This window comes from Cupressus sempervirens, chromosome 6 (assembly GCF_028749045.1).
Source record: "Cupressus sempervirens isolate cs-2001-9-10 chromosome 6, ASM2874904v1, whole genome shotgun sequence".
NCBI lineage: Eukaryota > Viridiplantae > Streptophyta > Pinopsida > Cupressales > Cupressaceae > Cupressus > Cupressus sempervirens.
The window spans coordinates 201,914,298-201,928,551 of NC_143123.1; positions in this window are offsets into that span (position 1 = coordinate 201,914,298).

The following is a 14,254-nucleotide window of genomic DNA, read 5'->3' on the forward strand; positions in this document are numbered from 1 at the left end:
AAAAAAATTCACATAACAACATTCAGCAGCAGGCTACACATGATATGTGAACATGAAAGAATAAACAAGGAAATAATTCATACAAGGCATAAAATGCACAATATATTAGACTAGAAAGATGGGTTAGAAGCTAAGTTTTCTATTCATGAAAGGAAAAAATTGTAGAGCATAACATTGTTACAAAATACAAATAGAGAAGAACCCAAAAAAAGTATTTACAACTTGCCTGTATAGAGTTCAGGCATAACTCAAATTTAACTTGAAGTTCAAACCCAACAAGATGGAGTCAAGTTGTAGAGAGCAAAAATGAATGAATATCAAAACTAAATCTGATCATGAAATACAATTTTCTATAGAAGTGACAAGAAGGGTAAAAAACAAATGCATCTACCTGTAAGAAATGAAATCCCATGAGATTTGATCATTACAATCATTAATGAGGCATGGAGATATATAGATTTCATGCAAACAAGGCCAAAGAATGTCATTCAGCATTAAAGAATAGTCATTGTAAAGTGCCATGGCCGCAACAAATAAATTTGCATCGTTATCAAAAAATGCAGGATGGGATAACATGCAAGTTAACCCACCATCAAAATATAGAGTTGACCCACGTGGAATAAATTTGATTTCCCCCCAAAAGGTTGGAACCATTGATGTAGATCTTCATTTGAATATTAATAGCTCAGATGCTACTGGAAAAGTCTCCTCAACAAGTGAATAAAACCCAACCATAGATCAAGATCTTCACACAACCACGAATGATTGAGATGCATCTGTAAATATCCAAAGATGCTTCAAAATCTAACGACCATTGTATCCTCGCAAGAGAAAAAGGAAGCAATGTGAAAATATGACCACCATTTGATTAAAAGAAACCCAGCATAAGAAGGATTTTCCATGTGGCATGCAATAGTTGGTCAGCACATCTCTTGAATGTTTACGTGAAGAGGCAGTAGCAATTTTACAATTCCAAAAAGAGTAGAAAATTCGCTCTTTGAAATGGTGAAAATGGTTAACGCAAAATGTTAACCTCAGTAAAAAATGTGCATTAACATGCAACTCAGCACATGAAGGAAAAATGAGCCAACTCGGCACATAAAGGAACTAAACTAGCTCGGCACATGAAGAAATTGAGCCAACTTGGCTTATGAAGAAACTGTATTGACATGAGATGCTAACCCGACCAAAAAGCGTGTTAACCCACATCAAAGAATCTAGCCCATTGAAGATCTCTTAGATTGATTATTAGTGATGGGCTAAATGGGAGCCAAAAATGGCCAACAGTACCCTAGTGGAGGAAGGTTTAGAATATCTCTTCTTGGCCTAAGTTTAACTTTTCTCTTATGATTTGTTGCATAAAAGAAATGCGGAAACCTTCAAAAGAGAGGATTTCAAGGGCCTTCTCTATGCTTCCTCTATATGCACAATGAAGAGAGTGTCTCCCACTTTTCTTTTCTTTTCCCTTTTCAAGAGAAATTTTGCATAAGTGGTGGGAAGTGTGGCATCATGGTTGCATACATGCTACCTCCCTAATTAAATTATGGGAAATCCTTGGTAGACCTCCTGCTAGATCTACTTTTTTGTATTTGGCCTAATCTATTTGGCCTACTCTCACTATATGGAATCTTCAGTTGGAGCAGAATCATAGGATTTTTTGTAATTTAAGTTTGGCAGTTATGCAACTACAGTAGAAGATTATTAGCAGGCTTTAGGGGACTATCTATGCCAAGTGCGATATGTCTAAAAATATTAATCCTAGATATTATGGTATAGTAAGGAAATTGGGTTGGTGGACAAGAAAGTAGGCAATAATGGTGGCAAGAGATCTCACCTGGTCAATAGAATGGTGTGTAGAGATTGGAGATGACGACCCTCCCCTACTAGTGTCCTAAAAATTAGCAATTCCTCTATAGGAATCCTAGAGTATTGGTGGTTTTTGACCTATCATTTTGCATGATGCGTAATGGTAGGAATCCTTTTGAACTCCTCTATTGAAAAAACTAATCTGAGGATCAACTCCAAGGTTTTGGGTGATCTTGCAACCTACTGGAATCTGCTCAGATGAAGATAAATGTGAATGTTCATGAGGAGGCCTTTGTTGGTTCTGAAATAATTCGAATAAGATGTATGATCTGCTTGCTATCTCAAAAAGACTAACCACACAAAAAGGAATATATTTTTGTATATTATGTTTTATGATGAATGCAATCTAACAATGTAACTATATGAACTCCTAATTTAACCAAGGGGTTAGTAAAGCAAATAATGAAGATAAAGCAACAAGAAATTCAAGAAAATAACATGAAAGTAAATCCTAATGGACATAAGCTATAGAAACAACACATTTTTTATTCAATCTTTTGAAAAGACCGGTAGGTAACCAATGAAAATAGGAGCAACACTTCCTTGATTCCACTGACACAATTATCGATGAGAATCTAGTAACCGTAAGATGTTTCACTTGTCATCAAATTACAAGGCCACAAAAAGTGTGCTCATGTGAGATGAAAAGTTATGCAAGAACAATATGATGATCTCTTCTTGAACTAAGTATGTTAGCAAAGTTTGTAAACCCATAGCAAACACTAGAATTAAAAGATCGCACAACCAAAAATAATGCAATAAAATTTTAGCTCAATTACATTCCATGAACGTACATCCACAAAATATAACACACTTAGGCAAGAATCACTGCACTCCAAATGTGAGCACAAAAAGAATATATTATTGCAAAATAATGGTGGTCTTGATTACATATTACATTCCAGTATTTATTAGAAATCTTGTCCTTAATTTGTGTTGAGAGTGAGAGATATCTTTATTCAATCATATGCTTCTAAACTAATAAAATTAATCTATTTATGTACAAACTGACTATCTAACTGGTGCTAAGTAGGACTCCATCCATTTTATATCATTAATTGGATGCATGAGCTTTTACATGTCATAAAACAAAGAAAGCATGAGAGAATAAGAAAGAGAAAGCCTTCAAATGATGTAGAAGTGTCTAGAAGTGGCAAAAATAGAAGCTCCATCTTCACTAGGCATTTGTAGAAGTTAAACTACCATCAAAATGCATTTTTTATGCATGGAAAGCTCTAAATTTAGAACTGGTAGTAAACTATTGGTCACCTCTAAATTCCTCAAAATCTTATATGACACTATTGAAAAAATGCACCTATGCACTAGCGCACCTAGTGCACCTACACAGCAGTAGACCTCAGAAGTAGGCTCCAAAAAATGCAAATTTTCACTAAGTGTCAAAATCAAAATTCTAGCTTTGGGTTTTGTTCCCTTTATACCAGAGCTATGCTTGGGTATTTTCCCTTGAATTTCTCAATGATCTTAATGACTTGAGCCACATCTGTAAAATCTAAGGCTTCATATTTATCTTTCACCTTCTACCTATAGTTGCCCACCTTGATACAAGTCTCAGCAAAATCTCCTAATTTCACATCAAGTTCAAGTAAAGCCTCTTCTATTCTAAATGCTTGTCTAACATCATCATCATTGGCAACTTGGTCAAAAGTTCTCTGGAATTTCTCTACTACTACCTTTACTGGTATTAACTTGTCATGTGTATCATCCTCAAAAATATCTAAACAAGCATCACTATAATGCTTCTCAACTTCCAAAATTTGTTGTTGCGCTTGGCCCTTAAGCCTGTGAATCTCCACATGTAATGTCTCCATTACTTTATTCCCATCTGCAATCTTTTCAATCCAATCATCAATCTTGTCCACTTCCTTAGATGTATATACACCCATCAGCATCTAATACCTTTGGCCTTTAATTGCCTATAATGTTTGTAAATCCTTACCCCAAGTATGTATCTCATCCATTAGACCAAAATCTTGATTTAAAATGGCTGCTAGCCTATCCACATTTTCCTCTATGACTTGTAACAACTTCAGATTTCCCTGAATGATCTGCACACCCTTTTCCTCAAAATTTTCTCACCATTGCTGACAAGCTCTCAAAAATGACTCCAACTGTACTACACCCCTATCTCTTCTCTCAATTGTTGTGTTCAAAGTGTCCTTAGGGTTTGTGGGATCCAAGAGACCAACAACTTTTCTTAAATATCCATTTAGGATTTCATTTTGTCAGCGAAGTGTTATTAATTCTACCCCATCTTCTTCCAAGCTCTTGAATACGTCCTTCATTCCTATTGTAACTATTAATTTAGTGGTATCCAAGGTAGGCTTCCCAAGCATGACCTCCCTGATCTAATAATATTATGGCATCAATTCTTCAACATTTGAATGTGGAGGGATAGCCACATGAGCAAACAAGTCTTGGCTCTGATCAGTCATAATGAACGCTAATGCCTATGCATCTTTTGGAGGTGATTCAGGCTTCCTCAAAACTTCAATTAGTTCCATTCTATCCTCCTCCTCAGTGGTGAATTACTTCCTTTTATTTCTTATTACTTCTTTCCTCAACCACCTTGGGATATGTTGTACTAGGGATTTACCTTTAGAGGATGAAGGATTTTTCTTAGCTATACTCTTTCCCTTATCACTCCTTTCTAGAATCTTCTCCTTCTATGAGAGATCCACACTGGGAGTCTCTGTATCTGTCGATTCCACAGTCCTCACCTCGGTGTCTTGGGCAGTTTGTTGAGGCTCTTCACTTATCTACCCTTCTTCTGACACTTCCCTAGTGGATACTTGTTTTGGCTCTTCCTCCTATTCCATTTGTACCTATTATGCTTCTATGCCTGGAGGAAGAGGAGTAACTGAACCTTTATCCACAAAAAATGTAACATGATGTGGTGACGATGGAATTATTTCAGGTCCTTGTATCTGAGGTGGTATCTGACTCCAATCCTCCTACTGAGGTTGATTAGTTGGATTGTCTACTATCTTGTCTCCTACCAATTCAATACCTACTAGCATAAAATCAAAATTTGACATCTAAAAGATATTAGTGCCTTCCACATCCTACTCATCTATCTATTGTTGCATCTCATCTTCTGATGTTGTAGTTTGAATGGATTGTTTAGGAATAGATGGAGGTGTGATGGTGGAGCTTCTTCTCCTTTTCAACTCTATAGCTCTTGCAAGATGAGTCCTCCTATTCCAAGGTAATTTATCCTCATCATCCTCTTCTTTTGCTTCTTCTGGAATAGGTTTGGGGATTGACGGGAAAGGAATCACTTTCCTATTGACCTTTTCTCTCCTTTTTACCAAAGTCTTAATATTTATTATCTTATTAGGTGTAGAGGGGGAGGCTTGTACCTACTGATGAGGTATTTTTTATACTTTAGTTTCATCTCCTCCTTGTCCTTACTTAGATGGTAGCACTTGGGGATTGTCTTGGGTCTCTGTAGTTTCAAAAATTTCTGACCCTTGCACATTTTCTTCTCCAGTCTGTTTAGGTGCTCGAATTTTTCCCTCTTTTGGCTTGGCTTGTTAAGGAGAATTCCTCTCTAAGCACTTTAATATCCAATTGGCCTATCAAGTTGGTGCACCATTTCTGGTCTCACTAGTGATAGGGCCATGAATGTAGGCACTTTGACTTTTGCTCCTTGACCTTTAGCTGGGCAAGCTTGAGCATGGAAGATTATTGTTTTAGGAATTGGATCAAGTTTGAAAGGTCTCTTGATCCAATGATTTGTCAATTTAATGACATGCCTTTCCCTATGATTAATGTCCAAGTTTTCTTCTTTGTTAATCTTAGCATTCATTATAGGCCTATCACCAATATTATCCCTATTGAATAATGGATTGAGTAGATCTTTTGTATCTTGTTGTACAATCTTCAATGGAATCTTGATCTTCAAAGCACTCTCTACTAGATACAAAGTCATCCTACAATAGTCCCTTATGTGGACATCATAGTCATCTGTGGCATTCATCTACTAATCTTCAAGGCCACCTTCATGCTGAAATGTTTTACTCGCTAAATATTGCACTCTCCTAATGTTATCAAAATATGGCCAAGGGGAATTATACTCATCCAAGGGATACTGATCGCATTCGCACTTGAAAGATGGAATATCTTGCTTGTGATCTACCTTGAAAGATCCTATAGCCATAGGCCACATTTAACATGTTTTTTATTACTTTCTAACTCTGTCATATGTAGAAAAGAGTTGTTGAGAGATCTCCAAGAGAACAAGTCTATCACTAGGATACCTAGGGAGCTTCTTCGGGTTGAGAGTTATACTTGCTACCCTCAAATATGTAAATGTTTGATACTAAATATAATAAGCTCCAAATTGTGATACCTTTGCAGCTGCATCTACTGACATCCTCTTTACATAATCTCCCTCTATAAACTAGATTATCATGAATATGAAAGAATCATTTACAATCCTATATTCTTTGCTTTGCTCAGAAAGCTTCTTCTTTACCAACTAAGGATATACAATGTAAGGCCATGCATTTGCATCCTACATGCTACCCTTCTTATAGAGCCTAGGATAATTTGTCACCCTTGTAGCTAACAAGTATACCAAGTATGATGTCATGTAGAATTTTTTGTTATCCTTCACCACCATCAGCTACTCACCCAAGTTCTCACTGAGAATGGAGGCCCAATCAAGTGGCATCTTCACCATCTTGATGGTCTCAATAAAATGTACCATCCAAATGTTCAAATTCCCTAATGCTAGCAAACCCATGACTTTTCTCAAGAGTATGATCAAGTATCCAATATCTTCCTTCATGTACCCTCATGTCATATCCACTTTTCCTGCCTTCTACCCTAGAGGAGTTTTCTAAATGAGGTACGATGACTATATAATTCTAGAGGCTTCCTCCACATGTTCCCTATACCATCTCTCAGCTTGGTGATAAGTCAATTGAATAAAATAATCTGCCCTTGGTAGATAGAATACCTTCTCTATATTGTTGGGTCAGAGATCCAAGACGATCTCTCTAGTTATGCTCTTCACAACCTTTCTTTGAGAACATATCTCTCTACTAATATCATGATTAGTTTTGAAGATTGTACAGACACAAGATGTGATTTTGTGTTAATCAGTCCTGATCAGATGAAGGTAGATACCATGGGAGACCTTTCTATTGGTTTGTTGCATAGTGTTAAGAATGCACCCAAATTTGTGTGACCTAACTTAGTGTCCCAGATCTTAGAGTACTCATCTTGGAATTGTGATTTCATTAGCACACCTTGAAACTTGAATACCACCAGCTTTAGAACCATCTTGTTGGCAAGGGAGCTTGATGAAGATGTCATTGAATCTACACAAAAATGATGTCCATTAGCTCAGAGTTGAAGAAAACTGATAAATTCAATCCCTAAAAGGTGAAATGATCAAAACCCAAAAAACCAAATTGCCTGAAAACACTAAAAAACCTTATTAATAGCCCTAAAATGCAAAAAAAATGGTACACTTGGTGCACTTGATAGGTGTGCCTGGTGCACCTTTTTATTGTCAAATTCTAGATTATGGGGTGCGCATCAGCACACCTCATGTTTATCTTTGGCACATGTTTATGCTACGCACCCAAAATGCCTATTTTATTTTGTTGTTAAGTTTTTTAATGTAAAAATAGGTGTGCATCAGCACACCTAATTTTGGTGTTTTATTAATGTGTTTGCTTGCTTTTGCAGGGGGGTTGAAGGTGGAGGGGTGCACCTCTATTGATGCGCAGTTGCCATTCAGAAGAGCTAGAAGATGCTAATGGAGGCAAGAGAGAAAGTAGGAAGGAGAAGGTGGGGGGTTATATAGACCCCCCGCACCTTTGGTGTTGTGCATCACCAAAGGTGAAATGCCTTTTTATAACTTAATTTGGTGCACTATTAAGTGCACTGGTGTGCCTTCCTTTTTTGCAAAAAAAGGTATTTTTCCTCCAAAACTCTGATTTTTGATTTCTCAATTTTCCAACTAGGACTTGTACTTAACCACAAATCAAAGATAAAAACCCTAAAAGAATTTTGAGCCCTGGACTAAGGATCTGGAAAGTCAAAATATAAAATAGGGGATCCCCATTTCTAGGAGAAATAGGGCGTGTGTTGTGAAACCACAATAGTGGCATAGGAAGAGGTAAATAGGGAGAGGTTATCTTTCTTTTCTCTATCCATAAAGGTTTGCATTCTAATAATCTAATGGAAGCTATTTCTATAATGATTGTTATTGAGAAAGCTTGTTCTTTGGGATATGTGTATTTCATCTCCTTTTTTCATATTCCTAGGGAATGGAATAGAGTGGATGATGTGTTGCAAAATAGGCATTGGAGAATGGATTTGGTTGAGATATTGTAGGAAAGCATAGGATTCCTACTAATTATATTGGGATCCTAGAGCAATTGGTGGGGGAGGATAGACTTGACTAGTTGTAGTGGTGTTTCTCTTGGATTTGTGGGCTTAAGGCCCTTTGTAATTCCTTTGTTTTGATTCAAAAAAAATCATAAAACTTATGCAACACTATGAATATATGATTTAATTTTTACCAATTCAATTGATCTTTGATCACAACCAAAAAAATTAATTCATATACATTTTGAAATAAATGTGATGAACTAAATAAATCCTTGACTTAGTGAATCAATATTTCACAACACTAACAATCTAGCATGTAGTAGAACATCAAATATGAATTGTACTTTTCTTTAATATTTGACATTATTATTTTCATATACAAATTTTCTTTATGATAATAATACTCATTATAATATAATCCAATTTTAAACTAGTCTTACCCATTAATGTGTTTTTTAGGGTTAATCCTTGCCAAATTTTAAGACAAAGGGCTTAGTAGAATCCCCCAAATGTAGGTTGAATCAAAATCAGTTTTGATGGTGCCTCAAAAAGTAACATGGGATCTTTGGGAATAGGTCAAGTAGCTAGAAGTAAAGATGGAAACATTTTGGAAATGGTAGCAAAAAGAGTTGCAGATGGAATGAACAATCAAGTTGAATGCTTGGCTGCAATGGAAGCCACATTGTTGGGTATGAAGCTTCAAGCACACAAGATACATCTAAAAGGGGGCTTGCAATTGGTTGTGAATAGTATAGCTAAAGGAGAGATGGAAGCCTATTATTTTAGTAAGCATATAAGGTAGATTCGATGTTTTTGTTGGAAGACTTAGATGACTTAAGAATCATGCATGTGTTGAGAGAGGAAAACGATATTGTAGACAAACTATTAAAGATAGGATAAAATAAGGAAAATTTTGTACATTTTGAATATTTTAGGGAGATCACCCCATGTGATCTTGACCCACTAAAGCACAAAGTATCTTTTAGTTTATGCCACATATACAAAATAGAGGCAGGATTCATGAAAAATGAATTGGATTTTGTGCCTTTGGCATGTATGAAATTTTAGGAAAGTTTGCATAATGATGGAAGGGATATTGGAAAATGATCCTTTTTTAGACTTCAATGGATGGCTTTTAAAAATTTCTTAAATCACTCTTTATGCATTATCAAAAATAGAGTGGATTTGGTGAAAGGAAAGTGTAGGTGTTTCAAACATGGAAGTCAACTTTTCATTGAGCATGACAAAGGATATATCATCATTTGAAGGTTTGTTAATATTCAAACGATTGGGGAATATTTTCAAGCTCAATGATGATCTTTTTTGGGAGGCTTTAAAACTAATTGTTGGGGAGGATTACCTAGTGTCATATTGGAGAATCAGATCAAATCTTGACATTTCCTCTTTTTTTGTGGCACTTTCATTAATGGTAGCTAACTCTAAGCTAGAGGGGTTAAGTGTAGCTAGAGACTGTGTTGAATTGAAATGAGGTAGGGGTCTAGAAAATATCAAAAGTAGGGTTTAATTCATGGGGGTTGGCATTCCCATAGAGAAGTTTCCATGGTGGATGATTGGTGGTGGTATGGGTGAGTTAAAAAACTTGTTGATATGGTCTTCTAGTGCACTTGCAGAGGTTTACCTCCTAATAGCCCATATGAGGTAGTGCAAACTAGTTTCTATCGTTTGTTCCGATACAAAAGCAAATGAATTGGTAGGTAAAGGAGTGATGAGGAATCCAAAAATGATGCTAGTAAACTATTTAGTACCAGTGGGAGAGGATGGTTGTCTGCTATTTTGAAGGCAAATTCCACTTAAATAATTCAAAGTGGGTTCTAAAAGAAATGTTGGGGTTGCTTTAGGAAAAGATGGTGTAGTTGAGGGGTGGATTTCTCTTTACTAGCTGAGAAGGGTTGCAATGGTGGATTGGCATGTGGATCTTCCTTGACTGTGATGTGGGTGGATGTTTCTCCATTGGGAGATTGAGATGAGGTATCTGATATTTCAATTGGAAGTCATGCATTCTTTGTACTACTTTGGGTGGTGAAATCCTAAACTTCACTTTGTGAGGAAGTGACCAAATAGCTCAAATGATAAACATTTCTTAATAGTTCTACAATTTTTTTTTGGTGTTTTTTTTGCTTTAGATGTTTGATAATATTTTTAATCTGGTTGGGTTGTGATTATGGTGCTAAATAGTTGAATCTTTCATGTATGGGTTTCTTTGTGGGTTGGGGTGTATGAAAGTGTAGGGGGATTTTTGCCTAGCCTATATTTGGTAATACAACTATTTGTAATATTTTTTGTATGTTAATACAAAGACTTTTATTACCAATCAAAAAATATCAAACTCATCTTAAATCAATTATCAGGTACATCCTTGTCCATTTTTCATATTCCTAGTCATCTAGCCATTGTAATTGTGCCACTCTGTCCATAGCCACCTTGTAAGGATTATATTTGATTGTCACTTGATTGGCATTACACTCAAAATATTCATAGAAGGTGCCAGTTGCAATAATCATATACATGCACTCTTCTAGAATATTAGTATCCATATCGTCATAGATCCTTTCAATCTTCTCTTCAACTATAATCATGGCCTATTGTTTCATCTTTTTCATATCAAAGGAAATGGAAAGAGGGAGAGTAGGGTAACTATCTTGTAGTTTCCTATTTGTGATTCTAACTAAACAAAAATGATTGACCCCCACAAGGTCATGCATTCTCTTAATATTATTCCTTGGTGGTGAACTTGGAGTACAAGAAGGACTTTCACCATAATAAACAATTTTGATAGGTCTAGGAGATCTTTCAAGTGGAAAAGAAGTAAGAGTGTTGCTTGAAGAAATCTCCTTACCTTTTCTATTCTTCTTCTTCTCCTCTTCTTAAATAATTGCATTTTCTTCAACAACATGCACACAAGGGGAAACCTCTGCACTTTTTGCCACATCACTAGAAACCTCCTTACTAACTTCTACCACTTCTAGCACACTATGTCAGGTAATTCCCAATCCTCACCTTAATTAGATGAGCCAGAATTGTTCACCACTATGTATGTCCTTTTGGAAGTAGGATGGAAAATATTCATTTCTTCAATCTCCTCTATTTTAGGCCTACCTACCTTCTTTGGCACATAAATCTACTCAATCACTACCGAGGATACCATTAGTTTATTTCCCTTTTTCCTTATCCTAGATTCCCATCAAAGAAAGAAAATCATTGACTCTATCCCCTCTAGATATTTTGAATTCCTTCTCAAAATTATATTTTTTGGAGAAGGTCTTGATTCATCAACAATTTCTATAGGCTTAGTAGAGATAATCCTAAAAGTCTTTACTCTGCCAAAAAAATTGCTTAAGGTATAATTGTCATTTTTAGTAAATATATTTGTCCTTTCAAAATAAATACAATATATGACTCAGAACACCTAAACAAAATAACAAAAAGATACTAACCGTTGAATGAGTTATCATTGATTAATAACTATCCTCTAAATTGAGAGGTACAAATCCCTTTTATAAATATTTATAATGAATTAAATTACTATTTGTCTTTTACCTAAAGACACGAAGATTTTCTAACATTTGCCCATCAACATGGAATGAATGCAATTACAAGTTTTAAGAATAGGACCAAGAAGGAAAGTATAAAAAATAGCCACACGACCATTTACTAAACCTTTCATGTAAAGAATGAAATGAAAGAGATTAAATGTATCATTTCTATAAGCTATGAGCAGTAGGGATGTATTTGAAATACGAATCAAAAGATCATACGATCTATTTCATCAAGAAAAATAAGTACCTAGACCTCAAGATTTGGCATGTAAATATATTTCCTTTTATTCCAAAAACAAAACAAAAAACAATACCATTATTTCATCCCTACTATTACAATAATTTTTCAAAAAATAAAACAACTCTCCCTATTCCCTTTATAAATGGAAATGTCTTCTTCCCTGCAGCCACACGACTTGTGAAAAAGAAGTCCTTGTTTTGATGTTTTGCTGCATTTTTATCCCTTGGCTTTCATGTGACTTCTCAGTTACCATAACTAATTCTTGGAAAACCTCTCATTTTTCTTCCCTCCTCTTTTCAGCTTCCTCTCCTTTTTCTTCTCTATAAAATAAATTTGTCAAAATATGCAATTTGGTGATGAGATGTTGTCATGATTTCATAATTGTCATTGACAGTTTTGACAGTTCAAGCCAACACTCATAACTTTTAATTTGTAAGTTATCTAAAAAAATAATTTGGAGACAATTTACAAAACTAGGATTTAGAAAACATATCTGAAAATAACATCATTCCAATAGATAGATTGAAATCTATACCCCCCAAAACATGACACATATTTTTGTCATTATTTTGTAACTGTTATGGATAATCTTGACAGTGCTACACTCAAACATGTGTAACTTGTGATCCATTAAGAATCTGACAAAACCCTTTGAAGAGGATTTAGATAATTAGGTTTCTTCAAAAATATCAAAAAATTAGGTTGATCCAACTATGGGATTGTGAGATATTTCCCCCATAACAAGACTAGTATTTCTATCAGCATTTTGTAATTGTCAAAGATAATTTTGACAGTTTTGTATTCAAACACATTTATCTTTTGATCTGTTGAGAATCAAAAAGAACGCTTTGAAGAGGACTTAAAGAACTAGGTTTCCTATTTCATATCCAAAAATAAGCTCAATCCAATAACTAGCTTAAAATTTATGATGCCCACACTGATACCCCTTGTTTCCTATTAGAAAATATATATTTACAAGTTGTTGTTGTTAAAAACTGGATAGTTTGAACCTGTGAACTTGAACTTGTTTGTTCAAGGTTCAAGTTCAATATGAAAACTTGTCGACCTAAACTTTGGATCAAAATAATTTTGAACTATCTAAATGCTCAAATTGGATGAACCATTGAACTAGTTTCTCCTTAGAAATTGAACCATTGGGCTGCTTGCAACTCTAAACCACCACATTTTGAACAACAAGCTTGAACTTTAACTTTAACTTGAACTTGGTTGTTCAATGTTCAAGTTCAACATGAAGTTTAGGCTAATTATTTATTTTGATAGGCCCATACTAAAACATTAATATCTTTTACATCTAATAAAATTTGTTGATATAGCTCTAGTGAGAAGGTAGAAAATTTGTCCTTTAACAACATATCCAAAATGGAAAAAAATCCAATGGTTGACTTTGGAGATATTGCCCCCGAACCAAGTCTGGCATTTTAAAATTTGAACTTTGAATCTTGAACTTCTACAACTAAACCTAAACTTTTAATTTGAACTCTGAATCATGCACCTTACATATCTGAACTGCATTTCAAGCTTTGAATATTGAACCGTGAGTATCTGAACATATGAATCTGCCTTTCAAACTTTGGATTTTGAACATTTGAACTTTTAGGTTCAATTTCAAGTTCAAATTCAATCATGAGCATAGGACACTACTTCTATACAATTTGAACTTGACAAATGCATCATCAATAACAAAACCAACCAAAGATTCATTTATGGCATTGATTTTGAAGTTTGAAAATTGGGTGCTCAAAGCATGCTTACAACTCGCTCTAACTGGGGATGTGGGCCATAAGGAACATGAAGAATTTAGTAATCTATGGTAAAAGACCAGTGTCTATCCATTGGGAAATAGAGTCTGTATATAATAGAAACTAAAAGGGGTTGCCCGCAGAGAGGCAAAAAGTAGGGGAAAACCCCAAACAAAAAAATAAAAACTTAAACTACTAGCAATCAATAACAATAAACTACACAATGCCAAAACAAGCTACCCCTAGGCACAAGAAAAACTTATGTACAAAGGATAGGGCAGGTAACCCATACCTTGACTAATACACTTGGTTGCTCATGGAAAGCCATTAACCAGTTGAGAAAAGTATGTTCCGGTGCAAAAAAGAGGTTGAAAAATTGAATGAATCACTCCAAGCATCCATTCTATGGAAAATATGGGTAAGGAGATGACCACCATGTTTTGGAAAAAATTTTGAATCAA